This window comes from Mustelus asterias, unplaced genomic scaffold (genome assembly GCF_964213995.1).
Source record: "Mustelus asterias unplaced genomic scaffold, sMusAst1.hap1.1 HAP1_SCAFFOLD_783, whole genome shotgun sequence".
NCBI classification, from domain to species: domain Eukaryota; kingdom Metazoa; phylum Chordata; class Chondrichthyes; order Carcharhiniformes; family Triakidae; genus Mustelus; species Mustelus asterias.
Genome location: NW_027590730.1, coordinates 166,087 through 192,000, shown reverse-complemented (window position 1 = coordinate 192,000; position 25,914 = coordinate 166,087). Strand labels below are relative to the sequence as shown.

The 25,914-nt window shown below is 51.2% G+C and overlaps 1 pseudogene; it reads left to right on the top strand.

The window, feature by feature from the left end:
- The first annotated feature begins 5,277 nt into the window (after positions 1-5,277).
- Positions 5,278-14,502, top strand: LOC144487416 (SWI/SNF-related matrix-associated actin-dependent regulator of chromatin subfamily A member 5-like; annotated as a pseudogene).
- The last annotated feature ends 11,412 nt before the right edge of the window (positions 14,503-25,914 follow it).

Genomic DNA, 25,914 nt, shown 5'->3' with positions numbered 1-25,914 from the left:
GGGGGTGTGTGGGGGAAGGTGTGCGGGGGAGGGGGTGAGGGGGAGGGGGTGTGTGGGTGAGGGGGTGTGTGGGTGAGGGGGTGTGCGGGGGAGGGGGTGCGGGGGAGGGGGTGTGTGGGTGAGGGCGCGTGTGGGGGAGGGCGTGCGGGGGGTGGGGTGTGTGGGGGAGGGCGTGCGGGGGAGGGGAAATGTGTGGGGGAAGGTGTGCGGGGGAGGGGTGCGGGGGAGGGGCTGTGTGGGTGAGAGGCTGTGCGGGGGAGGGGGTGTGGGGAGGGTGTGTGGGTGATGGGGTGTGCGGGGGAGGGGGTGCGGGGGAGGGGGGCGTGCGGGGGAGGGGGGCGGGCGGGGGAGGGGGCGCGCGGGGGAGGGGGCGCGTGGGAGGGAGTGTGAGGGGGAGGGGGCGCGGGGGAGGGGGCGCGGGGGAGGGAGTGTGAGGGGGAGGGGGTGTGCGTGGGAGGGGGCGCAGGGGAGGGAGTGTGAGGGGGAGGGGGTGCGCGGGGAGGGGGCGTGCGGGGGAGGGGGTGCGCGGGGGAGGGGGCGTGCGGGGGAGGGGGCGCGCGGGGGAGGGGTGTGCGGGGGAGGGGGCGTGCGGGGGAGGGGGGTTGCGGGGGAGGGGGCGTGCGGGGGAGGGTGTGCGGGGAGGGGGTGCGGGGGAGGGGGGGCGGGGACGGGGCGCGCGGGGGAGGGGGTGTGCGGGGGAGGGGGGTGCGGGGGAGGGGGCGCGCGGGGAGGGGGTTGCGGGGGAGGGGGGTGCGGGGGGAGGGGGGTGCGGGGGAGACGGGGCGCGGGGAGGGTGGTGCGGGGGAGGGGGTTGCGGGGGAGGTGGGGTGCGGGGGAGGATGCGCGGGGGAGGGGAGGCGCGGGGGAGGGGAAGCGCGGGGGAGGGGGGGTGCGGGGGAGGGCGTGCGCGCGGGAAGGGGCGCGCGGGGGAGGGTGTGCAGGACAGGGGGGGTGCGGGGGAGGGGGGTGTGGGGGAGGGGCTTAGCGGGGGAGGGGGCGTGCGAAGGTTGGGGCGCGCGGGGGAGGGGCGTGCTGGGGAGGGGGCGCGCGGGGGAGGGGGTGTGCGGGGGAGGGGAGGCGCGGGGGAGGGTGCACGCAGGGGAGGGGGCGCGCTGGGGAGGGGGGGTGTGGGGGAGGGGATGTGAGGGGGAGGGGGCGTGCGGGGGAGGGGGCGCGCGTGGGATGGTGCGTGCGGGGGAGGGGGCGCGCGGGGGAGGGGGCGCGCGGGGGAGGGGGCGCGCGGGGGAGGGGCGCGCGGGGGAGGGGGCGTGCAGGGGAGGGGGCGCGCTGGGGAGGGGGCGCGCTGGGGAGGGGGCGCGCTGGGGAGGGGGCGCGCTGGGAGGGGGCGTGCGGGGGAAGGGGCGCGCTGGGGAGGGGGGCGCGGGGGGGAGGGGGTGCGCGGGGAGGAGCGCGCGGGGGAGGGGGCGTGAGGGGGGGGCGCGCTGGGGAGGGGGCGCACGGGGGAGGGGGCGTGCGGGGGAGGGGGCGCGCGGGGGTGGGGCGCGCGGGGGGAGGGAGGGTGCGGTGGAGGGGAGCGCGGTGGATGGGGCCCGGGGGAGGTTGCGTGCGTGGGAGGGGGCGCGCGGGGGAGGGGCGTGCGGGGGAGGGGGCGTGCGGGGGAGGGGGCGCGCGGGGGAGGTCGATGTGGGGGAGGGAGGTGCGGGGGAGGGGGGGTGCCGGGCAGGGGGGGCCCCGGGGGAGGGTGTGCGGGGAGGGGTGTGCGGGGAGGGAGTGTGCGGGGGAGGGGTGTGAGGGAGAGGGGGCGTGCGGAGGGAGGGGGTGTGGGGAAGGTGGGGTGCGTGGGAGAGGGTTTGCGGGGTTGAGAGTGTGCGGGGGAGGTGGGGTGCGGGGGAGGGTGTGTGCGGGGGAGAGGGTGCGTGCGGGGGAGAGGGTGCGTGCGGGGGGAGAGGGTGCGTGCGGGGGAGAGGGTGCGTGCGGGGGAGAGGGTGCGTGGCGGAGAGAGGGGGTGTGCGGGGGAGAGGGGGTGTGCGGGGGAGAGGGGTGTGCGGGGGAGAGGGGGTGTGCGGGGAGAGGGGGTGTGCGGGGGAGAGGGGTGTGCGGGGGAGGAGGGGGTGTGCGGGGGAGGGGATGTGCGGGGAGGGGGTGTGTGGGGGAGAACGGTGCGGGGGAGGGGGATGCGGGGGAGGGGGATGCGGGGGAGGGGGAGAGGGGGTGCGGGGGAGGGGGGCGGGGAGGGGGCGCGCGGGGGAGGGGTGTTGCGGGGAGGGGGGTGCGGGGGAGGGGGCTGCGGAGGAGGGGGTTTACGGGGAGGGGGTTTACGGGGGAGGGTGTTTGCGGTGGAGGGGGTGCGCGCGGGGGAGGGTGTTTGCGGGGGAGGGGGGGTGCGGGGGAGGGGGTGCGTGCGGAAAGGGGCGCGCGGGGGAGGGGGCGTGTGGGGGAGGGCGTGCGGGGGAGGGGGTGTGTGGGGGAAGGTGTGCGGGGGAGGGGGTGAGGGGGAGGGGGTGTGTGGGTGAGGGGGTGTGTGGGTGAGGTGGTGTGCGGGGGAGGGGGTGCGGGGGAGGGGGTGTGTGGGTGAGGGCGCGTGTGGGGGAGGGCGTGCGGGGGGGTGGGGTGTGTGGGGGAGGGCGTGCGGGGGAGGGGAAATGTGTGGGGGAAGGTGTGCGGGGGAGGGGGTGCGGGGGAGGGGCTGTGTGGGTGAGGGGCTGTGCGGGGGAGGGGGTGTGGGGGAGGGTGTGTGGGTGATGGGGTGTGCGGGGGAGGGGGTGCGGGGGAGGGGGGCGTGCGGGGGAGGGGGCGGGCGGGGGAGGGGGCGTGCGGGGGAGGGGGCGCGGGGGAGGGGGCGCGGGGGAGGGAGTGTGAGGGGGAGGGGGCGCGGGGGAGGGGGCGCGGGGGAGGGAGCGTGAGGGGGAGGGGGTGTGCGTGGGAGGGGGCGCAGGGGAGGGAGTGTGAGGGGGAGGGGGTGCGCGGGGGAGGGGGCGTGCGGGGGAGGGGGTGCGCGGGGGAGGGGGCGTGCGGGGGAGGGGGCGCGCGGGGGAGGGGTGTTGCGGGGGAGGGAGCGTGCGGGGGAGGGGGGTTGCGGGGGAGGGGGCGTGCGGGGGAGGGTGTGCGGGGGAGGGGGTGCGGGGGAGGGGGGGCGGGGGACGGGGCGCGCGGGGGAGGGGGTTGCGGGGGAGGGGGGTGCGGGTGAGGGGGGTGCGGGGGAGACGGGGCGCGGGGAGGGGGGTGCGGGGGAGGGGGTTGCGGGGGAGGTGGGGTGCGGGGGAGGATGCGCGGGGGAGGGGAGGCGCGGGGGAGGGGAAGCGCGGGGGAGGGGGGGTGCGGGGGAGGGCCTGCGCGCGGGAAGGGGCGCGCGGGGGAGGGTGTGCAGGACAGGGGGGGTGCGGGGGAGGGGGGTGTGGGGGAGGGGCTTAGCGGGGGAGGGGTGTGCTGGGGAGGGGGCGCGCGGGGGAGGGGGTGTGCGGGGGAGGGGAGGCGCGGGGGAGGGTGCACGCAGGGGAGGGGGCGTGCGGGGACAGGGGGCGTGCGGGGGAGGGGGGGTGTGGGGGAGGGGATGTGAGGGGGAGGGGCTGTGTGGGGGAGGGGCGTGCGGGGGAGGGGGCGCGCGTGGGATGGTGCGTGCGGGGGAGGGGGCGCGCGGGGGAGGGGGCGCGCGGGGGAGGGGCGTGCGGGGGAGGGGCGTGCAGGGGAGGGGGCGCGCTGGGGAGGGGGCGTGCGGGGGAAGGGGCGCGCTGGGGAGGGGGCGCGCGGGGGAGGGGGTGCGCGGGGAGGAGCGCGCGGGGGAGGGGGCGTGAGGGGGGGGCGCGCTGGGGAGGGGGCACACGGGGGAGGGGGCGTGCGGGGGAGGGGGCGCGCGGGGGTGGGGCGCGCGGGGGAGGGGGGTGCGGTGGAGGGGAGCGCGGTGGATGGGGCCCGGGGGAAGTTGCGTGCGTGGGAGGGGGCGCGCGGGGGAGGGGCGTGCGGGGGAGGGGGCGTGCGGGGGAGGGGGCGCGCGGGGGAGGTCGATGTGGGGGAGGGAGGTGCGGGGGAGGGGGGGTGCCGGGCAGGGGGGCCCCGGGGGAGGGTGTGCGGGGAGGGGTGTGCGGGGAGGGAGTGTGCGGGGGAGGGGTGTGAGGGAGAGGGGGCGTGCGGAGGAGGGGGGTGTGGGGAAGGTGGGGTGCGTGGGAGAGGGTTTGCGGGGTTGAGAGTGTGCGGGGGAGGTGGGGTGCGGGGGAGGGTGTGTGCGGGGGAGGGGGTGCGCGCGGGAGGGGGTGCGCGGGGGAGGGGGCGCGCGGGGTCGGGGGCGTGCGGGGTCGCGGGCATGCGGGGAGGGCGTGCGGGGGAGGGGGTGTGCGGGGGAGGGGGCGTGCGGGGGAAGGGGCGTGCGGGGGAGGGGGGTGCGGGGGAGGGGGCGTGCGGGGGAGAGGATGCGGGGGAGGGGGCGTGTGGGGGAAGGGGTGCGGGGGAGGGGGCGTGCGGGGGAGAAGGTGCGGGGGAGGGGGTGCGGGGGAGCGGGTGTACGTCTTTTCTCCTTGGACAGACATCGGATGAGAGGAGACCGTATAGAGGTATATAAGATGTTGTGAGGCATAGATCGGGAGGACTCTCAGAGGATTTTTCACAGGGTGGAAATGGTTGCCACGAGAGGACACAGGTTTAACGTGCTGCGGGGGTAGGTACAGGGGAAATGTTCGGGGGAAGTTTTTCACACAGAGGGTGGTGGGCCATTGGAATCGGCTGCCATCAGTGGTGGTGGAGACAAACTCAATAGGGTCTTTTAAGAGACTGCTGGATGAGTACATGGGACTTAATAGGGTGGAGGGTTATAGGTCGGCCTAAAAGGTAGGGATATGTTCGGCACAACTTGGGGGGCCGAAGGGCCTGTTTTGTGCTGTAGCTTTTCTATGTTTCTATGTTTCTAAGCATGAACAGTTCTAAATTTGAGGCTGTCACGTATAGTACTATACACATTTGTGTACTATCCTGTATGTAGAAATATAGGTTGTGTTTGAAGAGCATTTTTGAATTTACCAGCACAAAGTGAAATCTCAATTACAGTGGGAATGATTTAATAGCCCCACAGCAGAGAGGGTTGTCTTTATTCTTCTTTCCCCACCTCACCCAAATGTTACTCAGTTGCCCAATTTACAAAGTAATACCAGGTGAAAGGCTGTTTTCCAAAGACACGGACTGTTACGCCTCAATAAAAACAAATCTGCAGCCCCCACAAGGAGAACTGTAGATTGACTGTAGATTAAATGAGATGTGTTTGCACACTCTTGTGACGTTAATTCTCAATGCTTTATTTTCTTATTAACATTTATTTTGCTTGTTCGACAGATTTGATTATCTGCTGCAACAGACCGAGCTTTTTGCCCACTTTATCCAACCTGCTGCACAGAAAGCTCCAACGTCTCCTTTAAAGATGAAACCCGGGCCCCCTCGATGAAAGAAAGATGAGAAACAGACGCTTCTGTCGGTTGGACAGTAAGATATATTCCAGGCAATGTGTTTTTGGATTCATGATGCAAATTCTGAGAGATTTCAATTTGGAAATTGTTCCTGGCGTTTGAAGGCCAAAGAGGCGTTAATGTTGGGGTCAAAGTAGAATGGTGGAAGTAAAGCTTTCATTATTTGGAGAGTAATGAATTGATAGGTGATAGTCAGCATGGTTTTGTGGCAGGTAGGTCGTGCCTTACTAACCTTATTGAGTTTTTTGAGAAAGTGACCAAGGAGGTGGATGGGGGCAGGGCAGTGGACGTGGTATATATGGATTTTAGTAAGGCGTTTGATAAGGTTCACCATGGTAGGCTTCTGCAGAAAATGCAGATGTATGGGATTGGGGGTGATCTAGGAAATTGGATCAGGAATTGGCTAGCGGATAGGAAACAGAGGGTGGTGGTTGATAGTAAATATTCATCATGGAGTGCGGTTACAAGTGGTGTACCTCAGGGATCTGTTTTGGGGCCACTGCTGTTTGTAATATTTATTAATGATCTGGATGAGGGTATAGTTGGGTGGATTAGCAAATTTGCTGATGACACCAAAGTCGGTGGTGTGGTAGACAGTGAGGAAGGGTGTCGTAGTTTGCAGGAAGACTAAGACAGGTTGCAAAGTTGGGCCGAGAGGTGGCGGATGGAGTTTAATGCGGAGAAGTGTGAGGTAATTCACTTTGGTAGGAATAACAGATGTGTTGAGTATAGGGCTAACGGGAGGACTTTGAATAGTGTGGAGGAGCAGAGGGATCTAGGTGTATGTGTGCATAGATCCCTGAAAGTTGGGAATCAAGTAGATAAGGTTGTTAAGAAGGCATATGGTGTCTTGGCGTTTATTGGTAGGGGGATTGAATTTAGGAGTCGTAGCGTTATGTTGCAACTGTACACAACTCTGGTGCGGCCGCACTTGGAGTACTGTGTGCAGTTCTGGTCCCCACATTACAGGAAGGATGTGGAGGCTTTGGAGAGGGTGCAGAGGAGGTTTACCAGGATGTTGCCTGGTATGGAGGGGAGATCCTATGAGGAGAGGCTGAGGGATTTGGGATTGTTTTCGCTGGAAAGGCGGCGGCTAAGAGGGGATCTTATTGAAACATATAAGATGATTAGAGGTTTAGATAGGGTGGATAGTGATAGCCTTTTTCCTCTGATGGAGAAATCCAGCACGAGGGGGCATGGCTTTAAATTGAGGGGGGGTAGTTATAGAACCGATGTCAGGGGTAGGTTCTTTACCCAGAGGGTGGTGAGGGATTGGAATGCCCTGCCAGCATCAGTAGTAAATGCGCCTAGTTTGGGGGCGTTTAAGAGATCCGTAGATAGGTTCATGGACGAAAAGAAATTGGTTTAGGTTGGAGGGTCACAGTTTTTTTTTAACTGGTCGGTGCAACATCGTGGGCCGAAGGGCCTGTTCTGCGCTGTAATGTTCTATGTTCTATGTTCTATGTTCTATTCCTCCTTGAGGTTTCGGGGCCTCGGCTTTCAGTGATTTGGATAGAACTCTTTACTGCTTCATCCATATTTGCAGACTAGCTTAGGAGCAACCACAAATTGGGATCATATGATGGAGTTGCAAAGGATAGCCCAGTGAGTGGGCAAAGCTGTGGCAAAAGTAGTTCAGTGTGGAGAAGTGTGAGGCCACCCACTTTGGAACTGAGAAAGGCAAATCTAAGTGTTTTCGACACGAGAGATTAGTTGTGGAGGAGCAAAAGAGATTTGAGTTTCCATATATACAAATAACACGATATTACTGCGCTGTTACAAAAGATAATGGAATATGCTAAGAGGAAGATGGCATTTATCTCAAAATAGATTGGGATGAAAAAATGAGGAAGCTGTACAGAGCCTTGGTCAAACCTCAGCTGGAGAACTGCCTTTGGTTCTGGGCAACGAACCTCAGGAAAGTAATATTGGTCTGGCACCGGAATGCTATCTGGTCTTAGTGTCAGATTATGAGAACATAACATGTTCCATAAATTTGGCATTCATTCCGTTAAGCTTAGTGTATTAAAGAGTGACCAAATTGAGGTGTTTAAAATGATTAGGGGATTTGATAGGGTAGATACAGAGACTAATTTCTTTTGAGGGAAATCTGGTTCAAGGGGGCACATCTTAATATTAGAACGAGGTTAGTTAGGATTGAAAGTGAGGGCTATTTCGTTCCACTTGGTGGAAAGGTCTGCCCCAAATGGCTGTGGGTGTTAAATTTTCTGAATGGATTTTTTTCTTTGTTGGCTGCACTATCAAGTGATATCAAGCAACAGCAGGCATGATTTAATTGAATAAACAGATGTCTGAGGTTGCATGGCCTACACCTTTTCTCTGCCTTTTTAAAGTTGAAACAGCATCTTAGCCACCAAGTGTTCAAATATCCTGCATCCGTATAACAGGCGTGGAATTCCTGTCAACCTTGCATTAAAAACACGGATGTTATTAAATGTGTCACATGTATGATTGAAGAGTCTGTTGACAAATATTGGCACAAAAGATTATACATGTGTAATTACCTAATTAAATTAAAAAGTACTAATATACTGTGTAATCTACCAGGGTCTTGGGAGAGTATTTACATAACAGTAGATTTCAAAGTTTATGTTTGGAATCAACTTTAAATTAAAACAATGGCCACCTGCATGAATTGCAATTTTGAATCTTAGTTCAATAACATGCTGTACGGAGGGCATGGTGGCACAGTAGTTAGGGCGGCAGTGTGGCAGTGGTTAGCACTGCTGCCCCACAGCGCCAGGGACCCAGGTTCGATTCCCGGCTTGGGTCACTGTCTGTATAGAGTTTGCACATTCTCCCCGTGTCTGCGTGGGTTTCCTCCGGGTGCTCTGGTTTCATCCCACAGTCCAAAGATTAGGGTTAGGTGAATTGGCCATGCTAAATTGCCCCTTAGTGTCAGGGGAACTAGCGAGGGCAAATGCATGGCATCATGGGGATAGGGTCTGGGTGGGATTGAGGCCGCTGCAGACTCCATGGGCCAAATGGCCTCTTTCTGCACTTTAGGATTCTATGTACTGATCTTCACCACAAAAGTGATGCACAATCTCCAAAATAATTTGTACGGTGCTGTTTATTCTGAAGTGATTGTGGATTTGAAATTGACTGCAGTAACAGCTCTTTTAAAATGGTTTGGAAAGTAATAGTAACCCCTCGCACAAAACAATTCACTTTTGATTCTTAGCTATCGGCATCGTCGTACGGAACAGGAAGAGGATGAAGAGCTACTGTCAGAAAACAGCAAGACAACCAATGTCTGCACAAGGTTTGAAGAATCCACATCATGTGCGTAAAGCCATTTTATTCATTATTTCATACATGAGTTAATGTAGCTCAGTTTTCACTACCTTTTCCCAATTGCTTTCACATTTTCAGTCACCATTCATCGATGTGCAGTGTTCAATTTTGTCAAAATTAGACTTGTGGGAACATTTGAGACTGTTGTAATTAAATCTCCAAAAACAGCACCTCCCGTTCCCCTGGTTTAATTGGCTGTGTTTATTGGCATAAGGGGTCTTTTTAATGGAACAATCTCCTAATGCTGACAGACACCACGGACTCACTCCAGCCTAACTTGTAATCTGACATCATATTTTCTGACTGGATATTGTGGATATTGAGTATTTTGAGGTCAGATTCAGCATGAATAAAATGCAGGGTAAAGCTGAAAGATCTCCCTCATGCCAGTATGACATGTGTTTCATATATCAGCCTTTCACCTTGCTCTTTGCTTTGTTCAGCTTTGCCCTCTCAACCAGTGCTCCCAAGGAACTGAGTTGAAACTGCTGCAACTTATTTTTCATGGGGTCCTAGCAGCCATTTTAACATGTTAGTGTGCGCCACATGTAAAGGAACCATCTGTTTTCATGAGGAATAATTGGATTATCATACAGATTGCGTACATGTAACATGCTGTCCTTTTGGTGTTGAGAATCATGTATAATCAGTTCCTTACCCTATGAAATGGTGAGCTGAATGATCTGTTCTCCCAAATGGCATTTCCCCAATCAAAGAACAAAGAAAAGTGCAGCACAAGACAGGCCCTCCAGCCCTCCCAGCCTGTACCAATCATGATGCCCTCACTAAAATAAAGAAAAACCCTTCTGTCCTTATTTGGGTCTGTATCCCTCTATTCCCTCCCTATTCATTTACCCGTTGAGATGCCTCTTAAATGTTACTAATTTGCCTGCTTCCTCCACCTCCCCTGGTAGTGCATTCCAGGCACCCACCACTCTGTGAGAAACTTCCCCCACACATCTCCCTTAAATTTTATCCCTCTCACCTTGAACCTGCGCCCCCTTGTAATTAACACTTCCACCCTTGGAAAAAAGCTTCTGACTATCCACCCTGCCTATGCCTCTCATCATTGTGTCCACCTCTATCAGGTCTGTCCTCAGCCTCTGTCTTTCCAATGAAAACAGTCCTCGTTTATTCAACCTCTCCTCATAGCCAACACCCTTGAGACCAGGCAACATCCTGGTGAACCTTCTTTGCACTCTCTCCAAAGCTTCCACGTCCTTCTAGTAGTGTGATGACCAGAACGGCACGCGATGCTCCAAATACTCATAACATATTCAAAATCCCAGTAATGTCCATGCAATGATTTCTTACAAATCAGTCAAAGCCCAGTAAACTGGTTCCTCACCATCATTCCTTCACTCTGCCCTCCCAATCTTGCTCATACTTGCCTTAGTGAAGTTTAGGTGCTCTGTTTAACAGTTTATGTTTCTGTATATACTTTGGTCTTGTTTTATTGGTCAATTTAGCTGCTATAGAATGGTAGTAGTCGTGGTGAAAATCGCCACCTTTGTTTTGGAGCCTGCGTCTGAACGCTGACATTCTTGATGCAAACATTGAGACCCTAATACCAAATGGATTGTGCTGCTTGATTTTTGTTGTCTCAAGCTATCATGGTGCTTTCAGTTCAATGGTTCCTGAAACAGTAATACTTTTCCTTTTGGTTATGGCACTGATTTCATTTCCCCTTGAGCTGTATTCTGTGCAGACTCTTGCAATGGTTGAAGGCTCTAAATGTTTGGGGTCTCTTCCACAGATGTAAAAGGAGGGAAACTCCGCGACTATCAGATCCGTGGACTGAATTGGCTGATTTCTTTATCTGAGAATGGCATTAATGGTATCCTGGCAGATGAAACGGTGTGAATACACATTGACTGTAGACATAACAATTGTTTGGTGTAGGCATGTGAGATGTTTAGTTTAAAGGATTTAATAAGATAAATGTCTCTGTAGTGTACTGGTTATCACGTTCGCCTAACGTGAAAGGCTCCCGGTTCAAAACGGGGTGAAGCATTCATTATATGTATTCACGAGGCGGCTCGGTAAAGCACTTGGGGTGAATGGGATCAAAGGTTATTGGGGTCGGGGGGGAAGCAGGATGAGGCTATTGAGTTGGATGATCCACCATGATCGTAATGAATGGTGGAGCAGGCTCGAAGGGCCAAATGGCCTCCTCCTGCTCCTATCTTCGATGTTTCTAAATAGGGAACACGTATCTTCTCCCGGATGTTCGAGGGTGTACCATTCAAAGATTAGCGGAAACCTGGAACGTTTGTTTTCTCCTACTTCCTGCCAAAACCTAGCTTTTTATTTCATAAAAAACTTGAGGCATGGTTAGTCTGGACATGTCAAAACTGAGACGAAGGTTTTTGTTAGATTAGTGTGAAGGTAAATGGAATCAAGGCAGATACATGGAGTTACGATAAGCTATGATCTAATTAAATTGCAGAACAAACTTGATGGGCCGAATGGTTTCTTCCAGTACATTTCAGAAATGCTTCAGGACAACACTGATAAAAAACAGACTTTGATTCTCAGAGAATTAATTGTTTTACTTTGTTTAACAGGGTCTCGGGAAGACTTTGCAAACTATTGCTCTTGGGTACATGAAACATTATAGAAACATTCCTGGACCTCACATGGTTCTAGTCCCCAAGTCTACACTGCACAACTGGATGCTTAGATGATCTAGGTGTATGTGTGCATAGATCCCTGAAAGTTGGGAATCAAGTAGATAAGGTTGTTAAGAAGGCATATGGTGTCTTGGCGTTTATTGGTAGGGGGATTGAATTTAGGAGTCGTAGCGTTATGTTGCAACTGTACACAACTCTGGTGCGGCCGCACTTGGAGTACTGTGTGCAGTTCTGGTCCCCACATTACAGGAAGGATGTGGAGGCTTTGGAGAGGGTGCAGAGGAGGTTTACCAGGATGTTGCCTGGTATGGAGGGGAGATCCTATGAGGAGAGGCTGAGGGATTTGGGATTGTTTTCGCTGGAAAGGCGGCGGCTAAGAGGGGATCTTATTGAAACATATAAGATGATTAGAGGTTTAGATAGGGTGGATAGTGATAGCCTTTTTCCTCTGATGGAGAAATCCAGCACGAGGGGGCATGGCTTTAAATTGAGGGGGGGTAGTTATAGAACCGATGTCAGGGGTAGGTTCTTTACCCAGAGGGTGGTGAGGGATTGGAATGCCCTGCCAGCATCAGTAGTAAATGCGCCTAGTTTGGGGGCGTTTAAGAGATCCGTAGATAGGTTCATGGACGAAAAGAAATTGGTTTAGGTTGGAGGGTCACAGTTTTTTTTTTAACTGGTCGGTGCAACATCGTGGGCCGAAGGGCCTGTTCTGCGCTGTAATGTTCTATGTTCTATGTTCTATGAGTTCAAAGGATGGATACCGACTCTTCGAGCTATTTGTTTAAGAGGTGACAGGGATCAAAGGGTAAGAACTGTGTTTTATGTTCCCAAAAATACTGTTGGAAAATACAGCTGATGCGTGGAGTTTAATTTGAAAATGCATTGCACGTTGTGGCAGTAATCCGTGCAGTGCTTGTTGGATCTCCTGCCACATGTTGGCCGACCCCAGTGGGAAAGTACAACTACCCTTGCTGCCCCAGCATCGGAACAAGAAAAAACAGCCAGGATTCTTAAAGCTGGTTGCTATCTCGACATCTGTATTTACCAAATAGGAATTCAGTAATCCGCAAGCACTTGCTGTCAAAGCCTGTGTGTGAAAAAGCTGCAAGGGTGAGGTACCAAAGGACAGACAGCATCTGTTGGGCAAGTCGCGAGAGAGTCAGTTCATTCACGGGGGAGCAAGATTCTTTTTACCACTAAACACTGACCCATGAACCATAACGGCAAATTTTGGAATACCTCCCAAAGGCAGGGGAGTCAAACCAGAGGTCATAGGTTTAAGCTGAGAGGGAAGAGATAGGAAAGGGTCCAGAGGGGCAACTTTTTCACTGAGGGTGGTGTGTGTCTGGAACAAGCTGCCAGAGGTAGTAATAGAGGCGGGTACAATTTTGTTTTTTAAAAAGCATTTAGACAGTTAGATGGGTCTGGAGGGATATGGGCCAAACGCGGGCAATTGGGACGAGCTAAGTGGTTTTAAAAAGAGCAGCATGGACAAGTTGGGCTGAAGGGGCTTTTTCCATGCTGTAAACCTCTATGACCTTGTTTAAATTGCTGAATAAATAACCACGAGCATTGCAGTTGTGTGAACAAGAACTTTGTGTAAGAAAAGTACAAGAAGTGAAGGACTCATCAAACCTGGGATACAATTTTAATAAATTTGGACTTAACAAATTGAAATGTTGTATTTGGTCATTGTTCAATCTGTAGTCTTAATCCTGCCTTTCACTGGATTGAATTTACTTTTGTCGACTCTCTCAAAAACATGTTTTCAACATGCATGTGGAGAATGGATCTGTCGCCAGTGTTAACGGCAGCCCTCAAGGTTCCTTGAGACTGGCTTTGGAGATCAGCTTTTCCTTGCTCAGCGTAACTAAAATCAGAGATTTGCCACGCAGACAACGTTTGAGTGTAGATTTGCAAATATGTTCAATTATATCGTAATTAATTTCTCTCTCCATGCTTTGCAACACTCTGGGCGGGATTTTCCAGCCCCATCAGTGGCAGGGAAAATCGTGTGCTGGGCTGGAACATCTTGAGGTGGTGGCACAGTGGTTAGCACTGCTGCCTCATAGCAAGAGTTTTAACAACACCAGGTTAAAGTCCAACAGGTTTATTTGGTAGCAAATGCCTTTCGCTTTCGGAGCGCTGCTCCTTCGTCAGAAGTCTCACAGTCCAAAGAAGTGCAGGTGAGGTTGATTGGCCATGCTAAATTAACCCTAGTGTCAGGGGGGGTTAACAGGATAAATATGTGGAGTTACGGGAATAGGGCCTGGGTGGGATTGTGGTCAGTGCAGACTCGATGGGCCGAATGGCCTCCTTCTGCACTGGAGGGATTCTATTCTATTCTATTCTAACTAATACAGTCCCATAGATCCTGTAGTTAAAATTCTGCATCTATAAGCCGCAAGGTTCCGATAGACTGAGTCCGCTCCAGTGATAGGAGATTTCATCTTCTGGACTACAGAGAGGGAGAGCTGGAGAAAGATCGAGGAGGCCATGAAATGGAAAGAAAGGGAGAGAGGGGGTGAGAGACAGACAGAGCGAGCTCCAGACAGAGAGGGATTCTATGGTTTGGGGAATCGGGCCTGGGTGGGATTGTGGTCGGTGCAGACTCAATGGGCCAAATGGCCTCTTCCCGCACTGTAGGGATTCTGTGGTCTGGAGAATAGGGCCTGGGTGGGATTGTGGTCGGTGCAGACTCAATGGGCCGAATGGCCTCTTCCTGCACTGTCGGGATTCTATGGTTTGGAGAGTTGCCAAGAGCCAATTGCCCTTTGGCCCCTCTCCACCTTTGCCTGTCCTGCCCTTGACGCTGCTCACTGCTGGCGGGGCTGGAAAATCCCAACGTCAGTGTTTTATTCAGCTAAATTTGTCTGATTAATGCCTGTGATCAGATCTGTTTCTGCTGCGTCCCAATTGTCTTCTAGAAAAATAAATTTCTGGTGTTTGGAAAACTGAAATGTAACCCACTTCTTACTTTATCAGGCAGCTTTCATCAGAGATGTCCTCCTTCCTGGAGAGTGGGATGTCTGTGTGACGTCGTATGAAATGCTCATCAGGGAGAAATCTGTTTTCAAATTATTTAATTGGCGATATCTGGTTATAGATGAAGCTGACAGGATCAAAAATGGAAACCCAAGGTAAGTGTGTTTTCCCTTCATTTTCTCTGCTCTCTTCCCCATCCCGTCCATTACCACCAGAGTTAATGGCTACCATTGTAGTGAATGCTACATTTTCTGCCTCATCTTCAGGTGAATTGGGGAGAAACGCAGGCTTGATTTGTAGCATGGGGGCATGAGCAGGGGGCGACATGGTAGCTCGGTGGTTAGCACTGCTGCCTCACAGCGCCAGTGACCCAGGTTCGATTCCCAGCTTGGGTCATTGTCTGTGTGGAGTTTACACGTTCTCCCCGTGTTTGCGTGGGTTTCCTCCGGGTGCTCCGGTTTCCTACCACAGTCCAAAAATATTGCTGGTTCGGTGCTTTGGCCGTGCTAAATTCTCAGTGGACCGAAGTGTGGCGACTTGGGTATTTGCAGGGTAACTTCATTGCAGTGTTAATGTAAGCCTACTTGTGCCACTAATAAACTTTAAAACTTTGTAAACCATGTGTCACATTCTCGGTTATATATCATGGAGTGAGGTTATTTTTGAGCAAGGTGCAGTTATGTGTGGGACCAGACAGAAAATGAGGCACAGAAGTTTGCTGCACACTGTTCCCCTGGAGAGGGGAATGCAAAGACGGGGTAAGACGGAGTGGCAAAGAACAGTAAAACAGAATTCAGTGTGGATGGAAGTGACTGTTCTCTGGTGAATGAGATAACGAAGGACAGGAAGATTGGAACAAAAGGTTGGAGGGAAATCCAGGAATAGAGATTTTGAAATGAAGGAAAATGATACATTTTGAGTACTAATGGTTAATATAATTGTTATTTGCTGCTTTCTCTGTTCCTTCGCAATTCCATCAAAGCTTTAAGAGCTAAATTAAAAGGGTTATTTATTGTCACAGATGGAATGTGAATCTTGAGGAAAAGAGCGCTTTAATCTCACAATCCAATGCAGACATTCATTTTTTAAGTTAAAGTTTATCAGTGTCACAAGTCGGCTTACATTAACACTGTAATGAAGCTACTGTGAAAATCCCCTGGTCACAACACTCCGGCGCCTGTTCGGGTTACACTGAGGGAGAATTTAGCACGGCCAATGCACCCTAACCAGCACGTCTTTCAGACTGTGGGAGGAAACCGGAGCACCCAGAGGAAACCCACACAGACACGGGGAGAACATGCAGACTCCACACAGTTACCCAAGCCGGGAATCGAACCCGGGTCCCTGTTGCTGTGAGGCAGCAGTGCGAACCGCTGTGCCATATTCAACCAAATGACTCCAGGGGTTCAGAAACTTCTGGGAAAGTTATTGCACCATCAATTATTGAGGCTCGATAGTTAATCTCTGGGTTTTAACACCAGTGGAAGAGTGGAGTGGAAATATTTGAATTGAAAATCAAAGATCAGACCTGCTTATTCAGACTGTAGTGTGCTCTTCTTTTAAAAGCTTTTTAACCAGCTGCTCCTTCCACAACCATTGCTTTTTTACCAGCTGCTCCTTCCACAACCATTGCTTTTTAACCAGCTGCTCCTTCCACAACCATTGCTTTTTAACCAGCTGCTCCTTCCACAACCATTGCTTTTTAACCAGCTGCCCCTTCCACAACCATTGCTTTTTAACCAGCTGCTCCTTCCACAACCATTGCTTTTTAACCAGCTGCTCCTTCCACAACCATTGCTTTTTAACCAGCTGTCCCTTCCACAACCATTGCTTTTTAACCAGCTGCTCCTTCCACAACCATTGCTTTTTAACCAGCTGCTCCTTCCACAACCATTGCTTTTTAACCAGCTGCTCCTTCCACAACCATTGCTTTTTAACCAGCTGCTCCTTCCACAACCATTGCTTTTTAACCAGCTGCTCCTTCCACAACCATTGCTTTTTAACCAGCTGCTCCTTCCACAACCATTGCTTTTTAACCAGCTGCTCCTTCCGCAACCATTGCTTTTTAACCAGCTGCTCCTTCCACAACCATTGCTTTTTAACCAGCTGCTCCTTCCACAACCATTGCTTTTTAACCAGCTGCCCCTTCCACAACCATTGCTTTTTAACCAGCTGCTCCTTCCACAACCATTGCTTTTTAACCAGCTGTCCCTTCCACAACCATTGCTTTTTAACCAACTGTCCCTTCCACAACCATTGCTTTTTAACCAGCTGCCCCTTCCACAACCATTGCTTTTTAACCAGCTGCTCCTTCCACAACCATTGCTTTTTAACCAGCTGCTCCTTCCACAACCATTGCTTTTTAACCAGCTGTCCCTTCCACAACCATTGCTTTTTAACCAGCTGCTCCTTCCACAGCCATTGCTTTTTAACCAGCTGCTCCTTCCACAACCATTGCTTTTTAACCAGCTGCTCCTTCCACAACCATTGCTTTTTAACCAGCTGCTCCTTCCACAACCATTGCTTTTTAACCAGCTGCTCCTTCCACAACCATTGCTTTTTAACCAGCTGTCCCTTCCACAACCATTGCTTTTTAACCAGCTGCTCCTTCCACAACCATTGCTTTTTAACCAGCTGCTCCTTCCACAACCATTGCTTTTTAACCAGCTGTCCCTTCCACAACCATTGCTTTTTAACCAGCTGCTCCTTCCACAACCATTGCTTTTTAACCAGCTGCTCCTTCCACAACCATTGCTTTTTAACCAGCTGCTCCTTCCACAACCATTGCTTTTTAACCAGCTGTCCCTTCCACAACCATTGCTTTTTAACCAGCTGCCCCTTGCACAACCATTGCTTTTTAACCAGCTGCTCCTTCCACAACCATTGCTTTTTAACCAGCTGCCCCTTCCACAACCATTGCTTTTTAACCAGCTGCTCCTTCCACAACCATTGCTTTTTAACCAGCTGCTCCTTCCACAACCATTGCTTTTTAACCAGCTGCTCCTTCCACAACCATTGCTTTTTAACCAGCTGCTCCTTCCACAACCATTGCTTTTTAACCAGCTGCTCCTTCCACAACCATTGCTTTTTAACCAGCTGCTCCTTCCACAACCATTGCTTTTTAACCAGCTGCTCCTTCCACAACCATTGCTTTTTAACCAGCTGCTCCTTCCACAGCCATTGCTTTTTAACCAGCTGTCCCTTCCACAACCATTGCTTTTTAACCAGCTGCTCCTTCCACAACCATTGCTTTTTAACCAGCTGTCCCTTCCACAACCATTGCTTTTTAACCAGCTGTCCCTTCCACAACCATTGCTTTTTAACCAGCTCTCCCTTCCGCAACCATTGCTTTATAACCAGCTGCTCCTTCCACAACCATTGCTTTTTAACCAGCTGCTCCTTCCACAACCATTGCTTTTTAACCAGCTGTCCCTTCCACAACCATTGCTTTTTAACCAGCTCTCCCTTCCACAACCATTGCTTTTTAACCAGCTGCTCCTTCCACAGCCATTGCTTTTTAACCAGCTGCTCCTTCCACAACCATTGCTTTTTAACCAGCTCTCCCTTCCACAACCATTGCTTTTTAACCAGCTGCCCCTTCCACAACCATTGCTTTTTAACCAGCTGCTCCTTCCACAACCATTGCTTTATAACCAGCTGCTCCTTCCACAACAATTGCTTTTTAACCAGCTGTCCCTTCCACAACCATTGCTTTTTAACCAGCTGCTCCTTCCACAACCATTGCTTTTTAACCAGCTGCTCCTTCCACAACCATTGCTTTTTAACCAGCTGTCCCTTCCACAACCATTGCTTTTTAACCAGCTGCTCCTTCCACAACCATTGCTTTTTAACCAGCTGCTCCTTCCACAACCATTGCTTTTTAACCAGCTGTCCCTTCCGCAACCATTGCTTTATAACCAGCTGCTCCTTCCACAACCATTGCTTTTTAACCAGCTGCTCCTTCCACAACCATTGCTTTTTAACCAGCTGCTCCTTCCACAACCATTGCTTTTTAACCAGCTCTCCCTTCCACAACCATTGCTTTTTAACCAGCTCTCCCTTCCACAACCATTGCTTTTTAACCAGCTGCTCCTTCCACAACCATTGCTTTTTAACCAGCTGTCCCTTCTACAACCATTGCTTTTTAACCAGCTGCTCCTTCCACAACCATTGCTTTTTAACCAGCTGTCCCTTCCACAACCATTGCTTTTTAACCAGCTCTCCCTTCCACAACCATTGCTTTTTAACCAGCTGCTCCTTCCACAACCATTGCTTTATAACCAGCTGCTCCTTCCACAACCATTGCTTTTTAACCAGCTGTCCCTTCCACAACCATTGCTTTTTAACCAGCTGCTCCTTCCACAACCATTGCTTTTTAACCAGCTGCTCCTTCCACAGCCATTGCTTTTTAACCAGCTGCTCCTTCCACAGCCATTGCTTTTTAACCAGCTGCTCCTTCCACAACCATTGCTTTTTAACCAGCTGCTCCTTCCACAACCATTGCTTTTTAACCAGCTGCTCCTTCCACAACCATTGCTTTTTAACCAGCTGTCCCTTCCACAACCATTGCTTTTTAACCAGGTGCTCCTTCCACAACCATTGCTTTTTAACCAGCTCTCCCTTCCACAACCATTGCTTTTTAACCAGCTGCTCCTTCCACAACCATTGCTTTTTAACCAGCTGCTCCTTCCACAACCATTGCTTTTTAACCAGCTGCTCCTACCACAACCATTGCTTTTTAACCAGCTGCTCCTTCCACAACCATTGCTTTTTAACCAGCTGCTCCTTCCACAACCATTGCTTTTTAACCAGCTGCTCCTTCCACAACCATTGCTTTTTAACCAGCTGCTCCTTCCGCAACCATTGCTTTTTAACCAGCTGCTCCTTCCACAACCATTGCTTTTTAACCAGCTGCTCCTTCCACAACCATTGCTTTTTAACCAGCTGTCCCTTCCACAACCATTGCTTTTTAACCAGCTGTCCCTTCCACAACCATTGCTTTTTAACCAGCTGCTCCTTCCACAACCATTGCTTTATAACCAGCTGCTCCTTCCACAACCATTGCTTTTTAACCAGCTGTCCCTTCCACAACCATTGCTTTTTAACCAGCTGCTCCTTCCACAACCATTGCTTTTTAACCAGCTGCTCCTTCCACAACCATTGCTTTTTAACCAGCTGTCCCTTCCACAACCATTGCTTTTTAACCAGCTGTCCCTGCCACAACCATTGCTTTTTAACCAGCTGCTCCTTCCACAACCATTGCTTTTTAACCAGCTGTCCCTTCCACAACCATTGCTTTTTAACCAGCTGCTCCTTCCACAACCATTGCTTTTTAACCAGCTGTCCCTTCCACAACCATTGCTTTTTAACCAGCTGTCCCTTCCACAACCATTGCTTTTTAACCAGCTGTTCCTTCCACAACCATTGCTTTTTAACCAGCTGTCCCTTCCACAACCATTGCTTTTTAACCAGCTGTCCCTTCCACAACCATTGCTTTTTAACCAGCTGCTCCTTCCACAACCATTGCTTTTTAACCAGCTCTCCCTTCCACAACCATTGCTTTTTAACCAGCTGTCCCTTCCACAACCATTGCTTTTTAACCAGCTGCTCCTTCCAAAACCATTGCTTTTTAACCAGCTCTCCCTTCCACAACCATTGCTTTTTAACCAGCTGTCCCTTCCACAACCATTGCTTTTTAACCAGCTGCTCCTTCCACAACCATTGCTTTTTAACCAGCTGTCCCTTCCACAACCATTGCTTTTTAACCAGCTGCTCCTTCCACAACCATTGCTTTTTAACCAGCTGCTCCTTCCACAACCATTGCTTTTTAACCAGCTGCCCCTTCCACAACCATTGCTTTTTAACCAGCTGCTCCTTCCACAACCATTGCTTTTTAACCAGCTGTCCCTTCCACAACCATTGCTTTTTAACCAGCTGCTCCTTCCACAACCATTGCTTTTTAACCAGCTGTCCCTTCCACAACCATTGCTTTTCAACCAGCTGCTCCTTCCACAACCATTGCTTTTTAACCAGCTGCTCCTTCCACAACCATTGCTTTTTAACCAGCTGCTCCTTCCACAACCATTGCTTTTTAACCAGCTGCCCCTTCCACAACCATTGCTTTTTAACCAGCTGTCCCTTCCACAACCATTGCTTTTTAACCAGCTGCTCCTTCCACAACCATTGCTTTTTAACCAGCTCTCCCTTCCACAACCATTTCTTTTTAACCAGCTGTCCCTTCCACAACCGTTGCTTTTTAACCAGCTGCTCCTTCCACAACCATTGCTTTTTAACCAGCTCTCCCTTCCACAACCATTGCTTTTTAACCAGCTGTCCCTTCCACAACCATTGCTTTTTAACCAGCTGCTCCTTCCACAACCATTGCTTTTTAACCAGCTCTCCCTTCCACAACCATTGCTTTTTAACCAGCTGTCCCTTCCACAACCATTGCTTTTTAACCAGCTGCTCCTTCCACAACCATTGCTTTTTAACCAGCTGTCCCTTCCACAACCATTGCTTTTTAACCAGCTGCTCCTTCCACAACCATTGCTTTTTAACCAGCTGCTCCTTCCACAACCATTGCTTTTTAACCAGCTGCTCCTTCCACAACCATTGCTTTTTAACCAGCTGCCCCTTCCACAACCATTGCTTTTTAACCAGCTGCTCCTTCCACAACCATTGCTTTTTAACCAGCTGCTCCTTCCACAACCATTGCTTTTTAACCAGCTGCTCCTTCCACAACCATTGCTTTTTAACCAGCTGCTCCTTCCACAACCATTGCTTTTTAACCAGCTGCTCCTTCCACAACCATTGCTTTTTAACCAGCTGCTCCTTCCACAACCATTGCTTTTTAACCAGCTGCTCCTTCCACAACCATTGCTTTTTAACCAGCTGCTCCTTCCACAACCATTGCTTTTTAACCAGCTGCTCCTTCCGCAACCATTGCTTTTTAACCAGCTGCTCCTTCCACAACCATTGCTTTTTAACCAGCTGCTCCTTCCACAACCATTGCTTTTTAACCAGCAGTCCCTTCCACAACCATTGCTTTTTAACCAGCTGTCCCTTCCACAACCATTGCTTTTTAACCAGCTGTCCCTTCCACAACCATTGCTTTTTAACCAGCTGCTCCTTCCCCAACCATTGCTTTTTAACCAGCTGCTCCTTCCACAACCATTGCTTTTTAACCAGCTGCTCCTTCCACAACCATTGCTTTTTAACCAGCTGCTCCTTCCACAACCATTGCTTTTTAACCAGCTGTCCCTTCCACAACCATTGCTTTTTAACCAGCTCTCCCTTCCACAACCATTGCTTTTTAACCAGCTGCTCCTTCCACAATCATTGCTTTTTAACCAGCTGCTCCTTCCACAACCATTGCTTTTTAACCAGCTGTCCCTTCCACAACCATTGCTTTTTAACCAGCTGCTCCTTCCACAACCATTGCTTTTTAACCAGCTGTCCCTTCCACAACCATTGCTTTTTAACCAGCTGCTCCTTCCACAACCATTGCTTTTTAACCAGCTGCTCCTTCCACAACCATTGCTTTTTAACCAGCTGTCCCTTCCACAACCATTGCTTTTTAACCAGCTGCTCCTTCCACAACCATTGCTTTTTAACCAGCTGTCCCTTCCACAACCATTGCTTTTTAACCAGCTGCTCCTTCCACAACCATTGCTTTTTCGCCAGCTGCTCCTTCCACAACCATTGCTTTTTAACCAGCTGCTCCTTCCACAACCATTGCTTTTTAACCAACTGCTCCTTCCACAACCATTGCTTTTTAACCAGCTGCTCCTTCCACAACCATTGCTTTTTAACCAACTGCTCCTTCCACAACCATTGCTTTTTAACCAGCTGTCCCTTCCACAACCATTGCTTTTTAACCAGCTGTCCCTTCCACAACCATTGCTTTTTAACCAGCTGCTCCTTCCACAACCATTGCTTTTTAACCAGCTGCTCCTTCCACAACCATTGCTTTTTAACCAGCTGTCCCTTCCACAACCATTGCTTTTTAACCAGCTGTCCCTTCCACAACCATTGCTTTTTAACCAGCTGTCCCTTCCACAACCATTGCTTTTTAACCAGCTGCTCCTTCCACAACCATTGCGTTTTAACCAGCTGCTCCTTCCACAACCATTGCTTTTTAACCAGCTGTCCCTTCCACAACCATTGCTTTTTAACCAGCTGCTCCTTCCACAACCATTGCTTTTTAACCAGCTGTCCCTTCCACAACCATTGCTTTTTAACCAGCTGCTCCTTCCACAACCATTGCTTTTTAACCAGCTGCTCCTTCCACAACCATTGCTTTTTAACCAGCTGTCCCTTCCACAACCATTGCTTTTTAACCAGCTGTCCCTTCCACAACCATTGCTTTTTAACCAGCTGTCCCTTCCACAACCATTGCTTTTTAACCAGCTGCTCCTTCCACAACCATTGCTTTTTAACCAGCTGCTCCTTCCACAACCATTGCTTTTTAACCAGCTGCTCCTTCCACAACCATTGCTTTTTAACCAGCTGCTCCTTCCACAACCATTGCTTTTTAACCAGCTGTCCCTTCCACAACCATTGCTTTTTAACCAGCTGCTCCTTCCACAACCATTGCTTTTTAACCAGCTGCTCCTTCCACAACCATTGCTTTTTAACCAGCTGTCCCTTCCACAACCATTGCTTTTTAACCAGCTGCTCCTTCCACAACCATTGCTTTTTAACCAGCTGCTCCTTCCACAACCATTGCTTTTTAACCAGCTGCTCCTTCCACAACCATTGCTTTTTAACCAGCTGCTCCTTCCACAACCATTGCTTTATAACCAGCTGCTCCTTCCACAACCATTGCTTTTTAACCAGCTGCTCCTTCCACAACCATTGCTTTTTAACCAGCTGCTCCTTCCACAACCATTGCTTTTTAACCAGCTGCTCCTTCCACAACCATTGCTTTTTAACCAGCTGTCCCTTCCACAACCATTGCTTTTTAACCAGCTGCTCCTTCCACAACCATTGCTTTTTAACCAGCTCTCCCTTCCACAACCATTGCTTTTTAACCAGCTGCTCCTTCCACAACCATTGCTTTTTAACCAGCTGCTCCTTCCACAACCATTGCTTTTTAACCAGCTGCTCCTTCCACAACCATTGCTTTTTAACCAGCTGCTCCTTCCACAACCATTGCTTTTTAACCAGCTGCTCCTTCCACAGCCATTGCTTTTTAACCAGCTGTCCCTTCCACAACCATTGCTTTTTAACCAGCTGCTCCTTCCACAACCATTGCTTTTTAACCAGCTGTCCCTTCCACAACCATTGCTTTTTAACCAGCTGCTCCTTCCACAACCATTGCTTTTTAACCAGCTGCTCCTTCCACAACCATTGCTTTTTAACCAGCTGCTCCTTCCACAACCATTGCTTTTTAACCAGCTGCTCCTTCCACAACCATTGCTTTTTAACCAGCTGCTCCTTCCACAACCATTGCTTTTTAACCAGCTGCTCCTTCCACAACCATTGCTTTTTAACCAGCTGCCCCTTCCACAACCATTGCTTTTTAACCAGCTGTCCCTTCCACAACCATTGCTTTTTAACCAGCTGCTCCTTCCACAACCATTGCTTTTTAACCAGCTGCTCCTTCCACAACCATTGCTTTTTAACCAGCTGCCCCTTCCACAACCATTGCTTTTTAACCAGCTGCTCCTTCCACAACCATTGCTTTTTAACCAGCTGCTCCTTCCACAACCATTGCTTTTTAACCAGCTGTCCCTTCCACAACCATTGCTTTTTAACCAGCTGCTCCTTCCACAACCATTGCTTTTTAACCAGCTGCTCCTTCCACAACCATTGCTTTTTAACCAGCTGCTCCTTCCACAACCATTGCTTTTTAACCAGCTGCTCCTTCCACAACCATTGCTTTTTAACCAGCTGCTCCTTCCACAACCATTGCTTTTTAACCAGCTGCTCCTTCCACAACCATTGCTTTTTAACCAGCTGCTCCTTCCACAACCATTGCTTTTTAACCAGCTGCTCCTTCCGCAACCATTGCTTTTTAACCAGCTGCTCCTTCCACAACCATTGCTTTTTAACCAGCTGCTCCTTCCACAACCATTGCTTTTTAACCAGCTGCTCCTTCCACAACCATTGCTTTTTAACCAGCTGCTCCTTCCACAACCATTGCTTTTTAACCAGCTGCTCCTTCCACAACCATTGCTTTTTAACCAGCTGCTCCTTCCACAACCATTGCTTTTTAACCAGCTGCTCCTTCCACAACCATTGCTTTTTAACCAACTGCTCCTTCCACAACCATTGCTTTTTAACCAACTGTCCCTTCCACAACCATTGCTTTTTAACCAGCTGCCCCTTCCACAACCATTGCTTTTTAACCAGCTGTCCCTTCCACAACCATTGCTTTTTAACCAGCTGCTCCTTCCGCAACCATTGCTTTTTAACCAGCTGCTCCTTCCGCAACCATTGCTTTTTAACCAGCTGCTCCTTCCACAACCATTGCTTTTTAACCAGCTGCTCCTTCCACAACCATTGCTTTTTAACCAGCTGCTCCTTCCACAACCATTGCTTTTTAACCAGCTGCTCCTTCCACAACCATTGCTTTTTAACCAGCTGCTCCTTCCACAACCATTGCTTTTTAACCAGCTGTCCCTTCCACAACCATTGCTTTTTAACCAGCTGCTCCTTCCACAACCATTGCTTTTTAACCAGCTGCCCCTTCCACAACCATTGCTTTTTAACCAGCTGCTCCTTCCACAACCATTGCTTTTTAACCAGCTGCTCCTTCCACAACCATTGCTTTTTAACCAGCTGCTCCCTCCACAACCATTGCTTTTTAACCAGCTGCTCCTTCCACAACCATTGCTTTTTAACCAGCTGCTCCTTCCACAACCATTGCTTTTTAACCAGCTGCTCCTTCCACAACCATTGCTTTTTAACCAGCTGCTCCTTCCACAACCATTGCTTTTTAACCAGCTGCTCCTTCCACAGCCATTGCTTTTTAACCAGCTGCTCCTTCCACAACCATTGCTTTTTAACCAGCTGCTCCTTCCACAACCATTGCTTTTTAACCAGCTGTCCCTTCCACAACCATTGCTTTTTAACCAGCTGCTCCTTCCACAACCATTGCTTTTTAACCAGCTGCTCCTTCCACAACCATTGCTTTTTAACCAGCTGTCCCTTCCACAACCATTGCTTTTTAACCAGCTGCTCCTTCCACAACCATTGCTTTTTAACCAGCTGCTCCTTCCACAACCATTGCTTTTTAACCAGCTGCTCCTTCCACAACCATTGCTTTTTAACCAGCTGCTCCTTCCACAGCCATTGCTTTTTAACCAGCTGTCCCTTCCACAACCATTGCTTTTTAACCAGCTGCTCCTTCCACAACCATTGCTTTTTAACCAGCTGTCCCTTCCACAACCATTGCTTTTTAACCAGCTGCTCCTTCCACAACCATTGCTTTTTAACCAGCTGCTCCTTCCACAACCATTGCTTTTTAACCAGCTGCTCCTTCCACAACCATTGCTTTTTAACCAGCTGCTCCTTCCACAACCATTGCTTTTTAACCAGCTGCTCCTTCCACAACCATTGCT